Source organism: Sciurus vulgaris (assembly GCF_902686455.1).
Source record: "Sciurus vulgaris genome assembly, chromosome: 7".
NCBI lineage: Eukaryota > Metazoa > Chordata > Mammalia > Rodentia > Sciuridae > Sciurus > Sciurus vulgaris.
The window spans coordinates 31,280,162-31,304,282 of NC_136467.1; the positions used below are offsets into that span (position 1 = coordinate 31,280,162).

At 39.2% G+C, this 24,121-nt stretch overlaps 1 long non-coding RNA gene across 2 annotated transcripts; it reads left to right on the forward strand.

Annotated features, from left to right (window-relative positions):
* The first annotated feature begins 10,444 nt into the window (after window positions 1–10,444).
* On the forward strand, window positions 10,445–22,909 carry LOC306665840. Of its 2 annotated transcripts, none has more exons than XR_013765119.1 (3): window positions 10,445–10,709; window positions 13,662–13,815; window positions 22,802–22,909. It is a non-coding gene; the product is annotated as an uncharacterized lncRNA (long non-coding RNA). The 2 variants fall into 2 exon arrangements; XR_013765120.1 differs by lacking the exon at window positions 22,802–22,909 and adding an exon at window positions 20,902–22,278.
* The last annotated feature ends 1,212 nt before the right edge of the window (window positions 22,910–24,121 follow it).

Below are 24,121 nucleotides of genomic sequence, written 5' to 3' on the forward strand. Positions count from 1 at the left end.
ATTCATATTTTTTAAGGATTGCTCTTCTTACTATAATGCACTTAAAAAAAAAAACTCTTCTTTCAGTCTCACTTTTACATTACCATTTGTCACACCTATAATAGAAGGAAAAATATGATTTTAAAGCAAGATTGTTGTTTGAGGGTGCAGAAACAGTCCTTGTGACATGGCATTTCTTGGAAGAAAGGAGGATGGTGTGCGATTCCCTGCTGGAACTGAAAAGGTGTTCTGGCGAGCACTGTCATTCACAGCTACCTGGGTGGGCTGGAACAGGATGCAAATGCTGTGACATGGAACATGCAGGAAAGAAGAGCAAGAGCTGAACAATGCATTGCCACCATTTCAACCTTCCTGGCCTTTCAAAACTTTCTTAGACAAAAGATTCAGAATATTTTCCAGCAGTTGTTGTAGTGGTGTTCATTTTGCTTTTTAAATCAAGCTATTGTTGGTGCCCACTTCCGAGCTGCATGTAACTTACTATAAAACTCCACTGCTTAGTCACCCCATGCACCCCTCCTTCAATGTGCATTTCAGGGGTGTGTCTGCAGAGTGTTTGCTACTGAGTCATCCTCGTCCCCATGAGTACTCAGTGTGGAGTGACCAGGAAGATGACAGCATCTCCTCATTGTTTTGGTGCTCAGAAACTAGTAAACATTGAGATCTTGTTTTAACTACAAATCAAAACAAAAGTTCTTTACATTTCTTTTTTCTTAAAGTGTGTAAAAACAGAGGAGGATGTTCTTTTGTGTAAAGACACAAGCATACCTGGTAATTCAGATAGGTATGGGGAGACTCAAGAGAGTAGTCCTCTTAAGATCTAAGGAGAAGTAGGAAGCAGTTGCCAGATAAGGTTCATTGCCAAGGAAACACGAAGGCAATGTATGTGACAATCTGCCTCTTTTGGATTTTGTATGATCCTCAATTTGCTCATTAAGGATGCAAATTAGCCTTATTGTTCTATTCAAATATAGTATTTTTGATTCATATAATTTTTCTGATGTTAAAATGAGAATTATATATATAAAAGTTAGATTTTTTAAAAATTAGAATTCTTCTGTACAGAGGATTTGTCTACTCTCTCCTATTTGTTCAATTCATTAATCACTTATTTCAATGAATCTGGACACATGGGTATATATTTTATACTTTGGGTTATAATCCTATAGAACATTATTCATTTTCTTGCTCAAATTGTTTCAGCTTTTGCCATTGGGAGCTTTTTCAGCTGGTTTTGTATTGCTTTGACATATCCTCGTCATGGTTGGGTGTTTGTTTATTGTTTTGGTTGTTGCTGCTGCTATTGTTTTTTGAACACTTCCTTACTACCTGGCACTGCAAAGTGCTATCTTGCGGATTTCTTTCCCCAGTCCTAAAATTAGCCATTTCTCCAAGAAGTCTCACTTCCTTTTATTGGAGAACAACATTATGCTGTGCTTAGATTCACTGACAGAACAAGGAAATATATATATGTGTGTGTTGTGACAAGTATCTATACACATATCTATAAATGTTTTATATGTATTTGTTTGTATCTATATTGAGTTAAACATAAATTCATAGTAATGTCTCCAACTTTAATCCAGTGCCACATGAATCATTCTAGCTTTTAACCTTGTCTGTAATCTCGCCCTCCAACAGTGAGGAACCTGGCCCCCAACATCCACCATTCATTGACTTACTTATTCAATCCCAGTATGCATGTGTGACGACTTCAGAATTTAACCACAGTCTCTAGGGGCCCAACTTCATCAACCAGAGTCCAGTGCTTAGGTGTAGTTCCTTTTACCTTTAGGCTTATAATCTCCATACATTTCCATAACTACATAGATGAACAACCTTCCCCGACCCCCTTTAGTGAAGTCACATCATACATTTGTAAGATATTTAAGGAGTATTTTGTCATAGCCTGGATTCCATGCTGGGATTCCCCAATCTTTTAAATGATTTTTTTCTTTAATTTGTATACATTAAGGTTCACAAAAATCACTTTTGTTGCTTCCAAGATCTACTCCCTGCTCAAAGAACTGGAGCATACACTCCATCCCATTAAACATGGGCTGTGCAGAGTGACCCTCTTCCAAGGGGTAGAGAGAGAAAGGGGTGGGTGTAGGGGGAGCGTATCTTGACAGTGGAGAAACCTGATGAACTTTCCCTCAGCCGGGTGACCTAGGTCAAGTATATCGAGGTATGGTGAGAACCACACTTTACCTCTGCATCTTCCTCTCCAGTCTAATTATGAGGAAAAACATCCAAGAAACCTCAGTTGAGAGAAATGTTACAATACACCTGAACAAAGTTTTTGAAAACTGTCAAGGTCATCCAAAATTCAAGGAAAGTCTTGAAAACTGTCACAGTCTACAGGAACCTAGGGAGACAAGATAATTATGTGTAATGTGATATCCTGGATAGGATCCTGGAACAGAAAGGGAACCTTAGGTGAAAACTATGGGTACCTGAATAAGAAATGGACTTCAGTTAATATTGTTAATATTGGTTCATTAGTGGTGACAAATATACCACACTGATGTTAACAACAGGAAAATCGGGTGAGGGGTTCATGGATTCTACCTTTTTTACTTTTCTGTTAATCTATAACTTCTCTAAAATTAAAGAAAAAACACACCAAAAAATTAGATCTGATGCCTTAAAGAAAAAAAAAATTATTTGCAAATTTAAATAAAAGAAACCACTAGGGATTTTATTGGTGATTTTGCTTCATGTGCATTATAAGACATATTTTTCCCACTAAGAAATCTTACAGGGGTTTTGACTTTTTATTCTTTTCTTTTTTTCAATTTAAAAGTAGGGCACTGCCTATAAATCTAGGAAGTTGAAGTGGCCCAGAGGAACTGTCTCTGAAGATGCGTTTAGATTTTTTCTACATCAAAAATGAGCTGATGACCCCAAAACCTTATTTTAGCTGCTAATGAGCATCTATTTAACTGAAAATTGTTATATTTTGGAATATTGTCTGGGTCTCATAATCAGTAATTAGAATAGAAGTTCATGCCTATTTTTCTTTGGTATTATTTCCTTGAAATACAGTAGCTTATTTGAGGGGGAGAACTGGGTTAACCAATCCTATTTTTGCTCAAAACCTACCTAACAGTTTTCTTAAATTGTGATATATATATATATATATATATATATACACACACACACACATATACAAATACAGATGTATGAATGTACATTTAAGTATATATACATGTATATATATGTATGCATGCACCTTACAGTTATAAAACCTATTGTGTAGGACAGTAAGAAAGTGGAAACAACCTAGTGTCCATCACTAAATACACAAAAGGTGAATGGATGCAATTTCTATTCTGATGGAAAAGTTAAAAAAGTGAACAAGGTTGCTCAACACTGTAAATATGAGTCATATCACTGAGTTATACAATAAAAATAATTAAAATGGATTTTTTTTTCAATACCGGGGATTGAAAACAGGGGTGCTCTATCACTTAGTTAGATTTCCAGTTTTTTTATTTTTTATTTTGAGACAGGGTCTTCTAGGTTGCCTGGGCTGGTCTTGAACTTGTGATCTTCCTTCCTCAACCTTCTGAGTCACTGGGATTACTGGCATGCACCACTGCACCTGTCTTAGAATGGAATGTATGTATATATGTGTATGTATATACACATGTGTGTATACACATAATATATATTTGTTGTTTCCACTTTCTGTTCTGCATAATAGGTTTTATAAGAATAAGGTTTTTTTGTTTGTTTGTTTGTTTTTGGTTTTTTGTTTGTTTGTTTTTTTAAAGAGGGGGAAAATGTGTTGAATTTTCCTGCATTGCAAAATTTGGCTTCATTGTATTTGGCCAAAGTGCCTGTCATTTGACGTCAGATGAGAAGTGAATATGCTAGAAATGAACATTGGTTTTAGAGGCCTCAGGCCAAAATCATAGTTGAATAGGAAAATCCTCCAGAGAGACTTGCTTCCGTTGTGTGTTCATTTATGTTGGTTTTGCTTTTACATTAATCTTTTAAATGGTACACCTTCATCTTATTCCTTTTCTTTCTCCCTGTTGTCAAGTCTAAACTATTGTTAATGAACTCTGTAATTCACACTTGAGTGATTTTTGCTGCTTATTAATCAGCACACCAACTGCTCCTAGAGTATATAAACCAAGTTCTGCTCACTGGCATAATTAATGAGACTGTATATGCAATGAGAACTGGAGCTTGAGGAGTTGTGATTGGTAGATTTGTTCAGAGAATTTGCATGCTCAATTGCAGCTTCCCTGATGGAGCAAGATTCTCTCCCTTACTTGGACATATTACCATTCATCTGACTGCCCTAGAAAGACCCCAGGAAATTATTCTTGCCTTCTTCCTCTTTCTGACTCCCCATTATAAATCCAGCATATTTTGCCCTATACAGTATTTTTCAAATTGTCCCCTCCTCTTAACTCCTCTCCAGCCTGCACAACTGGAATGAAGCCCCAGGGAAACACATTTCTATATCTCTCTCTACATCTCCCCACTTAAATCCCCAGAACAAAAGCCAAGGCTCTCTGAAAGCTGTAAGAGGCTATGGGTTGGGTTATTACCTGTATAAGAGGAAAAACACTGCTTCCTTTAGCTTGCAAAGGAATTGCAGTGGTAGGCGAGAGGAAAGACAAATCAATAAGCTAGCTGTTATAGGTTGAATGAAAAGTCTGTCCATTATTCATATATTGAAATCTTAACCCCCAGTAGCTCAGAATATGCCTATATTTAGAGAAAGTGTCTCTAAAGAAGAAACAAAGCTAAAATAAGTCTATTAGTATAGGTCCTAATTCAGTATGACTGGCATCCTCATAAGAGGAAATTTGGGTATAGTCACACACATAAGACCATGGTCAGATACATAAAAGGGAAGACCACACGAAGGCCCAGGAAGAGGAAGGCCATCTCTAAGCCAAGGAGAGAGGCCTCAGGAGAAACCACCCAGCCAGCAGACTCCTTGATCTTGTTCTTCTGGTCTCCAGGATGTTGAGGAAATAAATTTCTGTTGTTTCAGCAACCTAGTCTGTGGAATGTCGGAAGGACAGACCTAGAAACTAACACACCAAAGTTCTTTCCCTCAGACAGCATGATGAAATATTATTTCCCATCAGTGCCATTGTAAGCTTCTCTTTGTATTCTCTTTTGTTATGTTTTCCAGGAGCACATGGGCCTGTGATGGACGGGGCTCTATCCTGACCCTTGTTTTGCTGTGCTCTTCCTCAAAGACCTAGTAGTACAAAGGGCCAAGATGTGCAAGACGGAAGGCATACCTCCTCATTCTGCTGATCTCCACATCCAAGTAGCTCTGGGCTTATACAGGCCCTTGAATCCTTCCTCTTAAAAATAGTTGTGGCTACTATGTACATCCCTAAACCTGAGATATGACCCAGAGCAGCCATTTGTGGATTATATGGGCAAGTTTAGACATGTAGTCTGTATGCCCACCCGCAAATATGCAAGGTCCCACATGATAGGACGGAACTGGAGGTGGGGAGATAAGAGGTGCTGTGTGGGGCTGGGGGCTAGAGACTGGAGGCCAGCTTACTACAACCTTCTGTCATGAGAGAACTGGGAGTTCTAAATCTGGACCTGAACTTTAGATCATTAATAGGGCTATTCCTGACAAGTGTGGTGGGACATGCCTATAATCCCGGCAGCTCAGGAGGTTGAGGTAGGAGGATCATAAGTTCAAGACTAGCCTCAGCAGTTTAGCAAGGCCCTAATTAACTTAGTGAGACCGTCTCAAATATATAATAAAATAAAAGAAAAAGGACTGGGGATGTGGCTCAGTGGGAAAATACCTCTGTCTTCAAACCCTAATACAAAAAAAAAAAAAAAAGAAGATATATTTCAAGACCAGATAACAGAATGTATTTTATTTTACTTTATGTTTTCTTAATATGATTTATAGCTTTTATATACAATCATCCCTTGGTATCCATGAGGGTTTGGTCGTAAGACATCAAAATGTGGGGAGTCTCAGTCTCTTATATTAAATGGTATAATTTTTGCCTATAACCTATGCACATCCTCCAGTCTACCTTAAATGATCTCTAGATTACTTGTAACATCTAATGCAATACAAATGCCATATAAGTAGCTATCTATATTGTTTAAAAGGAAATGAAAAGAAAAAAGTCTTCATATGTTCAGTACAGATATAACTTTTTCCCAAATAGTTTCCATCTGTGTTTGGTTGAATCTGAAGATGTGGAGTCCACTGATAGAGCCAGTCAACTGAACTTAGACTTTCAATATGTGGGTCTTCATAACTTGTTTCAGATCCACAAATATTAGAAGTAGACTTGTGGTTCTAGAGGAAATCATGACTTAGAGTCTATTGTTCACAATTGCATATGGAGACTAGGAAATATTTTGAAAGATTAAATCATTCATATTACTCTTGAATTTGTATCTAGGCCTACACATGTGTGAAACATGACATCAATTTTAACATCAACAATAAGGCATACACTAAAATAAAAATTGCAAATAATTGTGATTTAATAAGCAGTGAATGTAATTTCATGAAAAGAATTTTTAAATATAACCAAAATTTTGTCTTGTTTAAATAATTTTGATTTAAATTTATATTACTCTTTAATTATACTCTGTATTTTGCTTTTGATAGATTAATTAGTTCAAAACAAAAATACATTTTAAATGTACATAAATTTTACTTCCTTTACTATGATTTGTATTTTTGCCTGACAAAAATATATTAAAATTTTGCATACTTTCATTATAATTGCATATTCTTTTCATTCCCTTAGAATAAGCAAAAATTGAGATCATGATAGAAATAGAAAATACAGCAGTAGGACTCAGAATGGAAAAGATATAAAAAGAAGTAGAAAATCTTCAAAGATGCAGTCTGCTGAAATTTTTAAAAAACTGCTTTTAATTGAGTATGTCCAACATAAACTTTTTTGAATTAGAATCGCAAATTCTTTATTTAATTAAGAATTAATTATTGACAAACTCAATGAAAATTAGTGAGAAAAATACCCTCATCAAACCTACAATTGCAGGCTTGTAATTACAGCAACTCAGAGACTGAGGCAGGAGGATCACAAGTTCAAAGTCAACCTCAACAACTAAGCAAGGCCCTATAACAACTTAGTGAGATCTTGTTTCAAAATAAAAAGGGCTGGACCTGTGGCTCAGTGATTGATCACCCCTGGCTTCAATCCCTGATGTGCAAAACAAAACATATAACATATAAAGTTAATTTTGCCTGTTTCCTTTTAGTCTTTTAACAATGTTACTAAAAAAGTTACCATTCCACCAGTGGTGTGCATGATGTTTCTATTGAACAGCAAGATATAAAGGACATCATGGTACTAAGACCATTTAGCCTTCTCTCAACATTGTGTCACTTTGGGTTCCAGTCTGTCCACACTAACAAATACAACCAGCAACAGCTTAACGCCTCTTTTCTTTGCTCATTCCAACTCCTGGAATGACATATGGCCAACCCTTATTCAGCATTTATAGGTCAAGCATCAGTCACTCATACAGGAAGTCGTTCTGGAAATCCAGGCACACCTATGTCCTGGCCTGGTTAAGTGCGCTTCCTTCATGCACCTATAATCTCCTGCGTACACCTCAACCTGAACTCCCTATGTAGTTTTATAAGCATCGTTCATGTATTTCTCTTTCAGTACATTGTGAGCATGTTGGGGACAGAGGTAGGACTTACCTATTCCTATATTCCTAGGATCTATTGGAGTAACTGGTGTTTTAGGTCCTCAACAAATGTTTAGTGGGTAAGTGCATGATTTCAAAATAAAATATATATGGCTATTTCTCCTACCACGGAAGAGGATACTCTGGCTCTGGTGAGATGAAGCCAGTGTAAGCTAAGAACATGCAATGGGAATAGAAAAGAAACACTAAGGAGGTGGAATCAATGGCATTTGATGGTCCATAGGGGGTGGAAGAGAAGAGAGGGAGAGAACTCAAGGGTGGCCCCCAGATTCCAGTGAATCAAAATATTTTTTTTTCCAACATACAGATTTTTCAGTGTATTTCTTGCCAATGGAGCATGAACAAACTCCACATTTCTAACTAATTGGCTTTTATTCCCGATCTATTACATCATCCATATATAATCTTTTTCTCTAGAACATGAATGTTTCTATTAATGGGAACCTTGCCATGGTCTTTTAGAGAATGTGCTGGGTCTTGCATTTTAGGCAGAATTATCGGTATAGCCACAGCAAAACCCATGCTTCCTGATGTCAAGTGCATCCCCAGCAGGTGCCTGCTTCTCATCAACATCTTACAAAAGCATTATGCCACAGAGATTGTTTTTGCCATATTTGGACACAAGACAAGGATGACTCAGGTCAAGTAAAAGAAATCCATAGAAAAGAAGAGATCCATAGCCAAGTTTTCTGACTTCATGTTCTATACTCTTTCCTTCAAATGACATTTGCCTTAGGGGACTAGAGAAGGAAAAGCTGAACAAACAGATTAGCTTCACCTACGTGTTTCTGAGCTTTTTTCCTTTGCTCTTCATTTTTATGGTCTTCTAGATGGCTGAAAAAGAATAAAAACAGTAATGTGAGTCAGGGAAAAGAGTAGAGGGTTCATGATATTCATTAAGTGAGTTCCAGAGGGAAAAGATTGGTCAGGGAGACATGGACATGGGCATGACGAGATTATGGCAAGATCATGGAGAACAGCAGTACAGGCGAATATAACTGCTTGGTCTCCCTTGTCAAATCTCCTTGGCTTATTCTCTGTTCTCTATAGCATTTATGCTTTCTCATAGCATCGTCTGCCACTATTCTGCTTATCTAAAAGTGATTCATACTTTGCAATTATTACCTATTTCCTGCATTAGATTATCAACTCCTCTGGAGCAAGGTCCATGCTATTTTGTTCAATGCTCCATCCCAAGAGCCTAAAAATATTCCATCAGTAGGAATCACTCAATAAGTGTTTGTGGAATGAATAATGCCATTTAAAAAGTCATTCATCCAGTGGAAAATAACGTTTAAGCAATATAGTATAGATAAAAGAAACTAGCTGAGTTTAAAACTAGTGGGTTTTATTTACCCACTTTAGTTAAGGAAGCTTGTGTAACACAAAAACATGAAGAGTCATTTTGCTATTTGTTTTTCTACTTCTAATGCCAGTAATCCTAAAAACATAAAACACAATCTTGATAAGCCCTGAAAAATATGCAATGCATCATAGGGAGACAATGTTAAATAGGTTATTGCATTATAAAGCATTAATAGGGAACCTTATAAACCACAATTGTATTTTAGTGTTAGAACAATGTTAAATGAGTTTCCCAGAGAATTCTTAAGGTATGTGAGAACTCTCATTTTATTGAAGGAAATCCTAGTCATTCATGCTACATACTTTAACCAAAATTCAGGAGCCAGCAGACAAACTGGAGATGAGATCCTCTTTATTTATAGGCAGTAAGCCCTCACCCATTGACCTTTTTCAGTCTCTTATCTCTTGTGTATCTTTATTTGATACTATGCAGTTTTTATCAAAAAGCTGAAGTTAGAGCTGATGAAATAGCTCCTTTTGGAGAGCGTTCGCCTAGCATGCGGAAGGACCGTGGTTCGAATTCCAGGCCGCTCAAATGAGAAGAAAAAAAAAACAGCTGAAGTTATTTTTATACCTATCTTATCTTCCCTCCTACACTTTGTGTTAACCATTCTTCTGCCCCAAATTGTATTCATCTTAAAATCTGAAAAGCAGAGAACATCCTTTCATATTAGACTTTAGGTAGACTTTTGGAGTCATAGGATGAATGGGAGTCAATAAAGACATAGATTTCAAGTTCTAAACAGTTCATGTACAGAGTTACTTTAGAGCACCACCAGTGTGTGAGTTGGGGACGGTCTGTGTTCATGTTTTGTAAATATTATCTCATAAACATAAATGACAACACAAATCAACTTTCCACTAACCCATCAGTATCTCCTTTTGCCTCTTAGAAATTAATTCTGGTGTGAATTTATGTAGTCTCAAGTTTACATTTGGTGGTTTCTACAAATAAGTAAATAAATGTTATTTATAACAATTGTCAAGCTCTCTTTTTTCCTAAATTCTGTTTGTCTTTTAATAAAAATGGTCACACACACACACACACCCCGGCAAAGTCTTCTAAGAATTCTCTCTTTTGTCTCTTTCCCTTGGAGATATTAAACCCCAGGTATTCATCCTCCATAGTTTTTTCACACACCCATTTTGCCTATATTTTCACTTTTATATTATAATCAGAAGATGAGAGGTTTTATTAATGCAGGAGCAAGAACATGCTAGCCAGCATCATTTCTCTCTGACTCCCAACCACCCAGCAGCACCCCTACCCAAATTTCCCCAGACACAGCCATAAACTTGTCTAATCACTTCTCAGTTCCCTCTTCTCAGGTCCTCCCAACACGGAAAGTAGCAGCTTTACTAGAAAAATACCAACCCTGTTTCCATCTGACTTCCCTAGGTCTGATGTAGAGAGCTGAGCAGCTGCCTCACCGGCTGATTCACCTCACTTACCACCGTCATCGCAATCTAATTTAGAAGTCATGGAACATTTTGTCCATCTGGTTGGAGAGGTGGCTAATATTGTTGGACTTTTTTTCCCACAAAAGTCAATGTTCCATCTCTTTCATTCTGGAATGGAATGTGAAACTTCACTTTCTGAGAACTGCCACCACTGATGGAGGGAGTTTGTGGTAAGAAATTAAGGTAGAATTGAAGTGCATAGTGATAGCTGTTTGTGCTTCTGTTTTGTTCTGACGCTGCTTGGAGATTGTGTTGCCTCAGGGTGTGTGTGAATGGAACTCTAAGCATAATTGGGAAATGAGTTCAAAATTCCAGGTAAAGATCTGTTTTTGATTTGACCAATAATACAGTGGAATGAGGAGGTGGGAGGAAAAGATGGAAAGAAAATACATTCTCACTGGTACAAGTAACCCTCTGGTTCTTATTAAAGTCACAGAAAAAATTTACCAGCTCTTCTCTGTTAAAAGTAGTCTTAGATTTTTTAAATCACTAAAATATTGGATAAATACTACTATAACAATTCCTTTTTTTAAATTAAGAGCAAAACCACATTATCACATCACTCTAGCAAGTCAATTGCTTTGATTTTCCCTGGGTTGAGTACTTGGATCTCTTTTGGTACTTGTTATTAGATAAAACAAATATATGTTTGCATTATATGACTTACTTCTTCCCTCAGTCCTTCTATTTATTTAGGACAAGATAGTTTAAAAGCATCTAAAGGATCCGAAGCCTCATGATAAAATAATACCTATTGAACATCTTCCCCTGGCCTCACTGGCCATGAGTAATAAAATACGTACACTGGGAGTTAGAAAAATCCTTGCTTTCAGGACTTGACACTTTAATGTCAGAGGCAGAGCAAATGCATGCAAAAATAAACATACGAGTAAGAGCAGATGCTATGCATTCCCATGACACATTCATATTTAAATGAGGGAATGACATGAGCAATGTGAGGGCTGAATTCCATACATCATTCTCAGGTCCAAGTTATTTGCTGAAGATAAATTAGACATTACTGGGCTTTGTACGCAACTATCACTACAGAGAGCAGACTAATCCAAGAAGAAGGGAACAAAAGCACTTTTCTCTCTATGAAGAGCGAGTCTTTTCCTTTTGATGCTTGAGTTTTTCCTGCTAAGGATGAAAAATCTAGAAAACAAATGGCTTGAAGCCAAATTCAGATGCATCAGAAGACCATAATAGTAGCCATAATAACAACAGCAACTATCATGTACTAAGCCCTAATTTAATAGGCACCATGTAGGTATATTTACATATCCAAGGCATCCCTAATCCAAAAATCTGAAATCAAAAGCCCTGAAACTAAAACTAAATTGAAAATTCCACACCTAACCCCTTATGACAGGTCACAGTCAAAACACAGGTGCTGTAAAAACATATATAAAATTACCTCCAGGTATAAAGTATATATGATACATAAATGAATTTCATACTTAGACTTGGGTCCCATTTCCAACATATCTTATGTGTGTATGTAAATATTCCAAAATCTCAAAAAAATCCAAAATATGAAACACTTCTGGTTCCCAGGATTTTGGAAAAGTGACGCTTAACTTATACCATCTCACTCAAACTCCATAACACCCTGAGATAGACATGTCGCATAGCCCATTTTATGAAGGAGGAAAACAGAGGACCAGAGGAGTTAAATAAAATGACCAAAGATCACATGCCTACACCATAGATGGCAAGGATTTGAATGGAGATCCTTTCAGCTAAAAAACTCATTGCTTTTCATTACACAACAAGAAGAAGAGAGTTGTTTCTTCCTATTTCCCTGGGATGGGCAGTTCCTCTATGGAGGAGACACAGACCATTTACTCAATGTTCATTGTTACGCTTTAGGTAGCAGGTGTCCCCCAAAAGCTCATGAGTGAGACAATGTAAGAAAGTTTAGAGGTAAATGGGTTATGAGACTCTTAACCTCATCTGTGCATTAATCCCCATATAGGAATTGACTAGGTGGTAAATGTAGGCAGGTAGGATATTTCTGGAGAAGGTGGGTCACTGGGGGTATCTCTTTAGGGTTTATATTTTGTCTGTGGTGACTCTCTTTCTCTCTCTCTTTCTCTTTCTCTTCCTGGTGCAATGTTCTGAGCTGCCTTCTTTCGCAATGTTCTTCTGCCATGAAGCTCTGCCTTACCTCAGGCCCAGAGCAATGGCGTCAGCCATTTATGGACTAAGACCTCAGAAATGATAAGCTCCAAAATAACCTTTTCCTCCTCTAATTATTCTTGCCTGGTCTTTTGGTCACAGCAATGCAAAAACTGACTAAAACACTCATGTACAGAGTGGGAGGAAAAGAGAAAGTGGGAGGAGTCAGGGTCAGGAATGATTTCCCAAGGCTGAGTCACTGACACATTCATTTAATCCAGCATCAGTTTGTATTGAAGGCTCAATAGATGCTGGGTACAGGAGACTCAGTAAAAAAGAGACACATCATGCTGTTCTCAGGGAACTTATAGTCTCACGGGGAGGAGAAGACAGACCAAGAAGACAGTCATGTCAAACAAGGAAACAAACAGGATGCCAACACAGGGAATCATGTGGGTGTAATACCATGGTCACTCTTCCCCTTTCAGTTCTCTAGAGAAAGTGACACGTAAGTTTAGCATGAAAGAATGAAGATGGAGGAGACCAATCAAGTGCTCACAGCAGAGTTTAAGGAATTCTAGCTTCCTGGGAATTGCCACTGGTCAGACCAACCTTACCCACATTTCTTAACCTTGGCAGAGTTGTCTCTAGACTACCTTATTCTCCAAAGTCTGTGACTTGCCTACCGAACTTGGCTGAGGACAAGAAGAGTCCTGAGCTTCCAAGGTCCCCAGATGGAGGCCCACAGCACGGATGCCCTCTCCCTGGGGTAAGGTCCCGGTGTCATTTCTCAGGGATGTTTCCCTCTGTCAGGAAGCAATGTCTCTCCAAACATATGTTGTTCTCTTCCTATCATAAACAGAAGGGAAGATTCATTTGTTACCCTCTTTTCTTTAAGAGTGTCGCTAACATCTGACATGTATGCTTTCAGTCATTCACACACAGGACTACACTCTAGAGTTATTTATTTATATTTATTTATTCACTTATTTATCTTGCAGTGAGAAGAACTCGCCAAATAAAGTTAAGAGAGGTAAGATTTATTAGAGGGATACACTGCTAGGAAGCAGCAGGGGCATGAAAAAGACATCTGCCCCTGCATTCTGGATTTACACCTCAGCTACTTTCCACCACTTACTGGCTCTGTGACCTTGGGTAAGTTGCTTAACAACTCTGCACCTCAGTTGAATCCCTTGTAAAATGGTCCCCACTCTTTAGGCTTTCTGGAGATGTTAGACATTAATTCTATATAAAGCATTTAGAGAAATGTGCCAGCGACTTAAAAATATTCATTATTGTTATCATTTTTATTATTATTATATGCTGCTTACCTTGGTTAGGTGGTGGGCACATCAAGACAAATAAATACCTAGTTAAAGGTCCCAAACTAGTGGGAAAGATGGGGTGCACCCCATTGTTCCTAACCAGTGTGACAAAGCAACAGGGAAGTTATGTAGGAGACCAGGGAAACCTGGAAGAGGGGCAGCTATTTGTGTCAAAAGGATGAGTTTACTTTTCCAGGTGAAGGAGAGGAAAGGATGACAGGGCACAGAGAAAGTTCCCAGGCGACCTGGATGCCCTGCGTGAGGGTAGAGGGCTGGAAGGAGCAGAGGAAACATGTGGTCTTGGTGGAGTGGGCAGGAAGGCAGGGTGCAGGGTCATAGGCTGGACAGAATCCAGTCATCCTGCAACTGAAGGAGAGCCATCTAACCCTGAGCAGTAGAGTCGGCGTGCTTCTGAGCCTGGAGCTGGGCGTCTGCGGGAAGCAAGGGACAGAGCAAGTCATTAACTCTACAGCAATTCAGCGACTTTGTCTTAAATAAGCCATTATGTCCTAGCCTGGCCCCAGGTTGTCCTCGTCATTTACACCACTGTTTCTCTATGAAAAATAGTACTTTTAATTCCAAACCACCTACAGGCAAACAAACTTTAGGGCAACAACTTGTTCATAAAATGAAGTTCTCCTGCACTGTATGTAGTCATGAACCTCTGGATTCTAGTTTAAAAAAGAGAAAGGTGGGGGGTGAGAGACCCAAACCATGTTCTCTCAAGGACTGAGAAGAACAAACAAAGCAATGTGGACTTATTCTGAAGAGATCAAAAGGTCAATCAGAAACCTTGTCTTAAAATCTGCTTTATTAGATTCATTTTTTATCCTCAAACTGTGGAACTATAGTCCCTTCATTGTGAGAGCTGTTCACTCAACATGTACTGATTGAACCTGGGTGCCAGGCATTACACAGCCCTTTATACATGTTGTTTGGTCTTTACAACCCTCCAAAGGTGGTATCATCATTCCCCTTTTCAAATGAGAAAAATGAAGCTCAGAGGTTTGGCTAATGTTACATAGTCACCTAGTAGAAGAATCAGAGGTAGGACTCAGATCTGTCTGAGTCTAGAATCAGGCCACTCAATCACCTCCCGGGACACCTCTGTGGATCAATCAACATTTAAACCATTTTTATTTGGTCTTTAGCCTTTAAAAACAAGTCTCTTTTAATTGAGTGACCATCTCAGGTAGCAGGTGCATTTAATCTATGTTATTTGTCCAAATTGCTCCCTTCCCATTCACACCAATTTTGTTCAAGTACTCAAACACAATATTTTCTGCATGCTTTTCAAGTGTATCATTTTACATGTTCGAAATCTCACAATACCACTCAGTCATAAGTAAATATTTATATCCATCAGTTATAGATTTATAAACTGAGTTAGAAACACAATGAATAGCAGGTCTTGTGACGTAGCAGAGGTGGGAGGTAACTCAGCAAAACAGAAATGGAGCCCATAAAGGTTCCATAGACTCATGAGTCAACAGGGAGAAATTTCCTACATGTGGTGACAACCAGGATACTGAGACGTCAGGATGCTTGCTTGGCTCCAGAATAACATTTCTTCGCTTCCCCCTTTTACTACATGAATCATATTTATGAGTCCTTAGTCTCTTCCTGGGAATCCTTTGGTAACAAATGACAGAATCATGAACAATTTGTTTTCCAAGTCAGAATAACACCCTGTATCCAATGAGACTAGGTTCCACTTAAGGAATTCCATCCAGTACAGTGTTGACGTCAAGACACACAGAGACCCTGCAGAGGGAGTAAGTAGGCGAGGGATAGATTGAGCACTTGTGCACTTCCTGAGTCCCTCCTCTGAGGCACATCCCTTACTAGCTAACCTTGCAGAAGGCCCCAGAAGATGGAGAGCTTACCTGGACGTACTTCCATTGTATCAGAGAAATTACAACAGTATGTCAGTAAAAGGCAAAAAGAAACCGCAGATGTGTAAATAAATCAAATTGTCCTCCTGTGGCTTTCTCTATGACATTTTTCTCATGTATTTGAAAGAAATTCAGTGTCCTTGTGTCATATTCCCTAGAAAGTTTCAAGCTGATGTTTGATCACAAACTCATTATATATATATATGTATAAACACACACGTATTGTATCTGTGTGTATACACACACACACACACGCACATACACAGACAACATAACATTTGTCATGTGCCATGGTCCTAAGTGCTGTAAAGGTGTTATACCAGTTAAACCTCAGAACTACACACAATAACAAGGAAGGTGTCACCATCCCCATTTTACACATGAAACAACTGAGGCAAAGGTGAGTTGCCCAAGGCAACCCGAGGGAGTTGCTGGGAAGAAGCGAGTCAGGGTTTGAGTGTGACTCACTCTTGAACATCGCACTCCAATGATGCAGCTATTGTAAAAAAGACTGTTAAAATCTCTGTTGCAAGGGATGTATGATCTGCTGATTTCAGCTGCCTTATTTGCCTTAATTAAACCACTTTTCTATCCAGTCCGATTGCTCTTCCACGAGCAGCTTCACATGAAGGAGGAATGAGCAGGGTAATTATCTTCAATATGTAGCTAGAGCTGGTGTCCACAGTCCCATCAAAATAACTCCAATTCTATGTCTTAATTTTTCCTCTTTCTTACCTTTTTTCCCCTAAGAATACCAGAGAGTATGTTCTATATAACTGATCCTCAAACAAGAGCTAAAGAGAGATCATGTTTAAAAAGCGAATGTATTCTAGCAATTATTTACACTAATAATACATGACATCCCACTAATGCCCAGGGAAAAGCTGACACCCCTGTGGTTTTCTTTATTTCTTGGTTTCTACTTTTGTATATGGCTCTTTCTTCCCCTCACTACTACAGGCTCCTCAGCCTTCTGGAATTTCTGACTCGCATCTGTTCCTTCTCCTTCCTTCCCCCGGGGTACAAGAGACTGTAAGATTCACAGGCCTCAGAGAGGAGCCAATTTTGCTGCTGCGCTGTGTGAGAACTATTTTTTATCAAACAAAATCTAAGTAAAAGACAAAGAGGAGAGAAAAGTGGATAAGAGAGAAGCTTTTAACCCCCTTTTTATTAAAAAAAAAAAGAATTAGCAGATTTAAAGGAGCAGATACCATCCTTGGAAGGGTTTCACAGATAACAGCTCCATCTTTTACCATCTGAGTCCTTGATCTATCTTAGCCTCAGTATCTGCATTTTCAAAATAAAAACAAGAATTTCTAGCTCACCAAGTTGCATTAAATGAGATGATACATGTGAGTGCTTAGTGCATGGTATTTCTAGAAACATCAACAACTCAAAAAGATAAAATACTCACTAGAAGAAAGAAGCTTTGCTCAAAGAAGCTAAGTGAGAGGTTCAGGCTGGGTCCTTTCTGCAGAGAACAAAGAGAGCAGTCTTACGCAGGCAGAGTAGTAAGGTAAACGAGTTTTTTTCTTTTTTTTTTTTTTTCCTGTATATTTTGTTTTATTGGCACATTATAGTTGTCCATGATGATGGAATTCATTTTTCCATATTCATATACACACATAATATAGCAATATAATTTGGCCACTATCATTCCTCAGGATTTCCCCTTTCTGTTTCCAGCCTGCCCCGCCAGTCCTTTCTTCTGAGAAAGGGGTGAGAATTCCATTGACAAGCGCTGGGCTTCCCACAGTCTGTGTCAGATGCTGTCTAGCCTTTGAGTAGAGAATAACTGGTTTTGAGGACATCATATGTAGGCATGTGTCTGGGCAGGACTTTGCTTTCTGGGGAGAAATCTGCTTTTCCCTCAGGGCTAGGAAAGGGAACTTGAAATTGAATCAGATGCCCTCATTTAACAGAAGAGGAGACTACTCCAGAATGCGTCCTTATCCAACCCAATTAGTCACTGAGCCAATACCAGCGCTGAGGTTCCTGATTCGTGGCCCCAGGACCTTTCCACCCCACATCACGTGCAAGCCCCCGTGAAAAGAAAATGGGGTGCTGAGGGGATGGGCGACAATGGGGCCACGGCAGGCTGTGTCCATCTGCTTCTCCTCTTCCACAACAGCAGTTTGCAACGTGAGGCTGAGCGTTAGGCTGGCAGCAAAAGAGAAAACACAAACCTTAAAAAGAGGGTGTGCATGTGACAGCAGGTGCAGAGAAATTAAAGACACCACCGAGCCCACATTATGAACATATAATGATAATGTGGGCGTCTGCTTTATCTCCTCTGTGGAACATTGTGATAAATTATTACTAAAACGACTTGTTAAAGTAGCAATGAAAAGGAGACCTATTTTTACCCGACAAATTTCAGCAAATTAGAGGCAGGGGTTTTTTTTACTTTTCACTCTGGATGTTGAGAATGGGTGAAAAGCAAATGTGTAAATAGTACCTGTGCTTTTCATACATTCATAGAAAGAAATGGAGGTAAGAACAAGTTTGGAACAAAACAAGCATCTCTGAGTAAAATTAACTTGGGAAGAATTGTTCTATACTTAGCAACATACCCTCACTTGACTTCAATCCTGGAAGATAAATTTTGCATTTTAATACAAAGGACAGTGCATTTAGTGAGGCTCTTTCTCTATTGAGTAATGGATTTCCTTCCTCAGATCCCTGACTTGAACTCTAATATTATCTAATATTATCTATTTAGGGATAGATAATATTAGATGTATTTTATTTAACACTTTTATATGTTTTTAATTTAATTTTGTATTTTTATTATTTTCTTTATTTTTATTTGTTCTTGTTTTTTGTATTTATTTTCAACGTGCTTTATTTGGTCCACAAAATTTTCTTTTGTTTTTAATGGTCAACATGGAAGAATTAGGAGACTTAATAAATTTCAGATCTTGTCTCTTGGAAGAAACTAGAAAAGTCAGAAAGTTTTAGGCCCACACTCCCAAACAGCACTGAATCTACTGCATCTGCCCCTATAACTGTGTGAGAGCTTTCACATTATCCTGGAGCTTCTCTCCTCCCAAAGCCTTCTTCCCCACCCACCCCATCCCTCTTCATACATGGTCTTTTCCTCCTCTGCCTCAAAACACATTTGAATCTGTTCTAGAGTTGTCCTCTTCCATCCAAGAGAGCCCTTCTTTACTTGCTGAACTTAAACCTTGACAAAAGTCACAGGCAGACAGAAGGTGCTTTACAGAATAACATGTTACGGAACTTCTACAACAATGACTTCATCTTTTTTTATGGAGTTTGCACCATGTTTAGCGGTTAAATGTTTGGTGTTTACAGGAGAAAAAGCAACTTGCAAGACCTCTCTTCTTCAACTCTGTATGTCTTCATTTCTACATCTTTCATGAAAAGATACATAACATATTTCATCTAAGAATGTTAAAGTAATTAGCAAGGATCACTACATTGTTTAGAGATACAATTGATGTCACAAGTTTCAAAATTATTATTATGGATACTGAAAAAGATGAGGCTTGCCTCTGAGCCATGCACATGGAAGCATTTGATAAATAACAATTGACTGTTGATGATGTTGAGAGAGAGTCACACAATCACTGACCCACAAAGATGGGTGTGGTATCTACCAGAAGAAGAGAGCAAGGTTTAATCCATGTTAGCTCTGTTCGCTGTGTCTGGTAGAACCCAAGAAATAGAGACAGCCTTCTTCGAGGTCTATGTTAGCAAATGCTTCCAGATCAGAGTATGTGCTAAGCATGGAAAGTTGAACTTCCTCCCAACAAGTTCTGTACTCTGCTGTCCCCACCCCATCCCAGCTTCTTGGTCATGAAGCTCTCCTCCAAGTCACCCAAGACTTCCAGGATGAACAGAAACAGAAACATGGGGCACTTCCTGGTTCTCCAGCTAGGTCTTCCTTCTCCTGAGTTTTCCTCTAAAGGAAACAATGCTATATGCTTTTGTACCCCAACTATTTGCCATGTTAACAGAGCAGAGGCTCGCTAAGCCCTCAGAGCCTGGGGCTGGGGTAGCATTTTCCTAAGACACCTTGTGTAGGTACCTCCAGAACCATGTTTTACAGGTTTCTACCTGTTCTAAGCCCTGGGAAGTTGCCCCTCATTAACTGCAATCATAGGCTCCCTTGTCAATTACTTCTGGAAGTCTGCTCTCATAGTGGTACCAATGGAAGACCACAGATGGGAAAAAAGAAAGACCCAGGTATTTACTATCCCAGTTTTCTCCCTGCCAGATTGCCGTGGGTTGGTCACCTGTCACCAAGAAGTGCCTGGGCAGCACTTTCTACATGGCTACTCTGGAAAGCTGGGTTTCAGCACTGGGGGTCACTCTTCCTAGTCCTGGGGTCCTACACGATTCTTTGTGGCTTCCTTAAACCATACCTACACTTGGTAAAGAGTTTCTGTACTGAACTTTCCTTAGCCAGTGGGACTGTGGAGTGTCTTTCCTACTCGGAATCGCACATGCACCAACAACATACATATGGGAGGCTCAGTCAGTGGGATGCTGTTCACGGATCATTTTGTAACCAGGTTAGCTTTATAACGTGGAGCTTTAGGAAACCCTGTTTCTTGTTTGGAAAAATGCAATGTCCTGCAAAAATGTGAGTCTGCATCTATATTTATAAAGTGGTTTGGAAGTTGGTAGGCAAGTATGAATTCATATATTCACTATATAAAAATGACTTTCATCAGGCTAGACTTGATCTCATAAGCTGAAATAGAATTTGGAAAGATCAGCGATCCTGGAACCATGAATCAGTCTTGCCTCCTGGAGGATGGGTGCACCTCGAACTTCTGGAAAAGGAAAATTTATTCTAATAATTGGTTAGTAGGCTTGCTGTGATTCCCAGTATCACCTGAGAGCATATTAAAAATGAAACTCAGGCTGGGGGTATCATTCAGTGGCAGAGCGCTTGCCTAGCATGGCCTGGATTCCATCCCCGGCACTGCAAATAAAAAAAAGAAAACAGAAAAAGAAAAAAAATGCAAATGCTCCTGTTCCACCTACAGGCCTACAGAATCAAAAACTAAGTGGTGGGAGCCCAGCACTCTGTGTTTTAACAATCCTCCAAAGGATTCTGATGTACACTGAAGATCAGGACCCCTGGACATGTCCGGTCACTATAATAAGGACAAGCGAGCCATCAGGAGTCTAGGTAAGCATCTGGCATCAGAGGGCTTAATAAACAGTGAAGAATTCAACAGCAGGTGAATTCAGAAACAAAAAGGTTTGTCTTGGAGAGCTCTGTTGGTAGGAAATAGTACCAGGACTCCTGGCAATGGTCAGAGCAGGACGCTAGTCCTTGTGGGGTGTGTGGAGAGCAGGTACAATCAAGGCAGTACCCTAATATCCCAAGGGCTGTGGGCTAAGCAGCCATGTGCATTGGAAATAAGAAATGTGGAACCCTTGTGAAGACTTGGACCCTTGTCCATCTGGGTGTCTGAAATAGCTACAAGACCGGTCATTAGAACTAACACTGGAATGAGGACTAAGAAGCATTTTGGGTGACTTGATGTTTGGGAAGTGAGTATTTGACTGGAGTCTTCTAATTCTGTTGCGCCTCAAATTAGGACTGGTCCCAAAAGCCACAATGTAACTATTTTTTCTAGTGACAATCAAAAGTGACTGCGGGGAGAGGGTGAGTACAACAGCAGGGCCTGACTACCAGCTCTCCACACGGTCACAGGCAGGTCCACTGTCTTCCTGATTCAGATCATTATTTTTCAAATTAACTTGTGTACGTAGATATGTGGTTTGTTCAGTCTTCAGCGCAGGGCAGGGTTGTTTGTGCTCCTAGAAGTTTCCCAGGCTTCTGGTGTATTCCTCCCTTGAAAGCCTTGGGAAGGTTGAGTACAGAAACTGCTGGAAGATAACCTCTCTGCTGACTCCCAGGAAAGCTGAAGATTACTGAAGAGCAGAGGGAGACTCGGGGCAGAGGCAGTGGGCAGAGCCTGCAGGGGCAACAAGAAGGGAAGGAGAGACGTGCCTCAGGCTGGGAATGTGGCAGAGTCCAGAGACCCACGACAGTGCTGCCAGAGGTGGCATGACCCCCAGAGGAAGGCCCGAGGCATGCTTAATGACCACTGCACTTCAAATCATTGCAGAGATCTTAAGAGAGTGAGTGCCCCCAATACGGTCAGGAAGCATAGCTCCGGACACCTTTTCTGGGATGACAGAGTCTCAGATAAACCATAGCTTTCACATGGATAAAATAGTCCCCTGCTAGGAAATCAGCATGCAGAGACCCATCCCAGGCAACCTGCCTCAGTCACAGCTCTGGGGGCTGGGCTCAGATGGCCACGCCCCCACAGGTATGTCCAGTGCAGGTAGATTTTAGGGCTTTGCTCAGAAACACTGAAAAGGTGAAGCAAAACCTAGAGTGTTGTACTCAGACCCACAGGAGGTTCTTTTCTTGAAAATAAGCATAATACAAACTCTAAATATGTCATTCTAGTTCTTTGGGTCTTTAGGCCCAGTTACTCACCTCTCAAGGAGCAAAGCTGAGAAAACTTCTTCTGTCAATTCCAGAATCCATACTTTTCTCTCTCCAATCCTTTATGATGAACAAAAGGTTATAACGAGTGAACATTAAAGTAGGCACATCAGTTTTATAGTCCATACAAATCATTCATCAATGACATAACATCCTAAAGAATGTACTACCACTCCCACGTTATTCATTTTTACTTTAATTTTTCCTCAGTCAAGTGAGTTGCCACTGTATACTCTAGAAAACATAAGTATTAAGTGGGACAGTATTTGAGTGAGTCATTTCACACATGCCACTTTGTTGGCTTGGTGTAAATCCATACCTCATGTCCACCATGAACACGTGGTATATAATCTAGATACAGTCATTCTCGAGCTCTGCAGTTGTGTCATCTTTATGTAATGATATTTGTGTTTTAGAAGAGGTCATAACAACATAGTGATGTCATAGGTGATGTCCACAGGCGTGTCAGGATCCACAGACCTTCAGCCTACAAGAGTACAGACACTGATGATCTTTGACAGGAGTGACTCGCAAGAGCCAAAGGACCAGATCTGGCCTGTTGTATGTCCTTGTATGGTCCACAAACTAATAATAGTTTTTTGGTTTTTTTTTACATTTTTTCAATGCTTGGGGTGGGGGATCCAAAGAAAAACACTCCATGAATAAGTAAATGATACAAAATTAAAATGCCATTGTCCATAAAGTGTGATTGGGACACACATACCCTCTTGATTCCAGAGTTCTTTTTCTATGACTTCTTTCCCACCACAGCTGCAGAGTTGAGTAGTAGCAACAGAGACCATGTGGCCTGCAAAGCCTAAAATACTGCCTATATGGCCCTTTTCAAAAAATGTTTTCCACTGGCTGGAGTTGTGGCTCAGTGGTAGAGCACTTGCTTGGCGCATGTGAGGCACTGGGTTCAATCCTTAGCACTACACAAAAATAAATAAATAAAAATAAAGGTCTATAAAAAAAGTTTGCCAACCTCCGGTCTATATTTTTAGCATTTTCATCTTTTAAAGTTTCTGAATGAGAACCGCTTAACAATGGAAAATTTATTGACAACATTTTGGAAGTTTGAGATTTTATTTACACTTAGTATGGCAGAGTTTGTACACATGAGGCCAAGATATGTTAAGAGAGATTTTTCCCTGTTTAAACCTTAATGTTTGGTGTGTTCCCTTCCAGTCCCCGTCTCCATGTGTACTTATTTCTTACCTTATTGGTATCATAATGTGAATGAAAGACACAGCACATACATACTGCATACAATTGTATATCCATCTTTTATTCACTTCATAGCCATGAATTTTTTTCATGTCAACAAAATTCTATGAAAATATGTTTCAATGACAATAAGATATGAAGAGTAGACTCTTCAGTCCTTTACTAAGTAAGACAATATCTACAAAATGCCAATCCGGATAATTATCTTGTCTACTGGGAGTCCTTTCCTGAAGTAGGAACCAGAGATAAGAATCCCCAGACATCAGGCAGGTGGTCTAAATGTGAGAAATAGGTCAAATAAACCCTTTCTCATTCTTTTAGAATCCATGAACTTCTCAGAGTACATTTCATTTTCTTATCTTTTATGGAGACATATAAAATATTTACAATTCTCAATTACAAGAAAAGCAATAGCCTAAGAATAGTGATAAATGGAAACTAAAAATTTTCTAGGTATCAGGAAGAAAGAATGATGGAGATTGTGACCAGTTGGATAGTATATTTCCCAA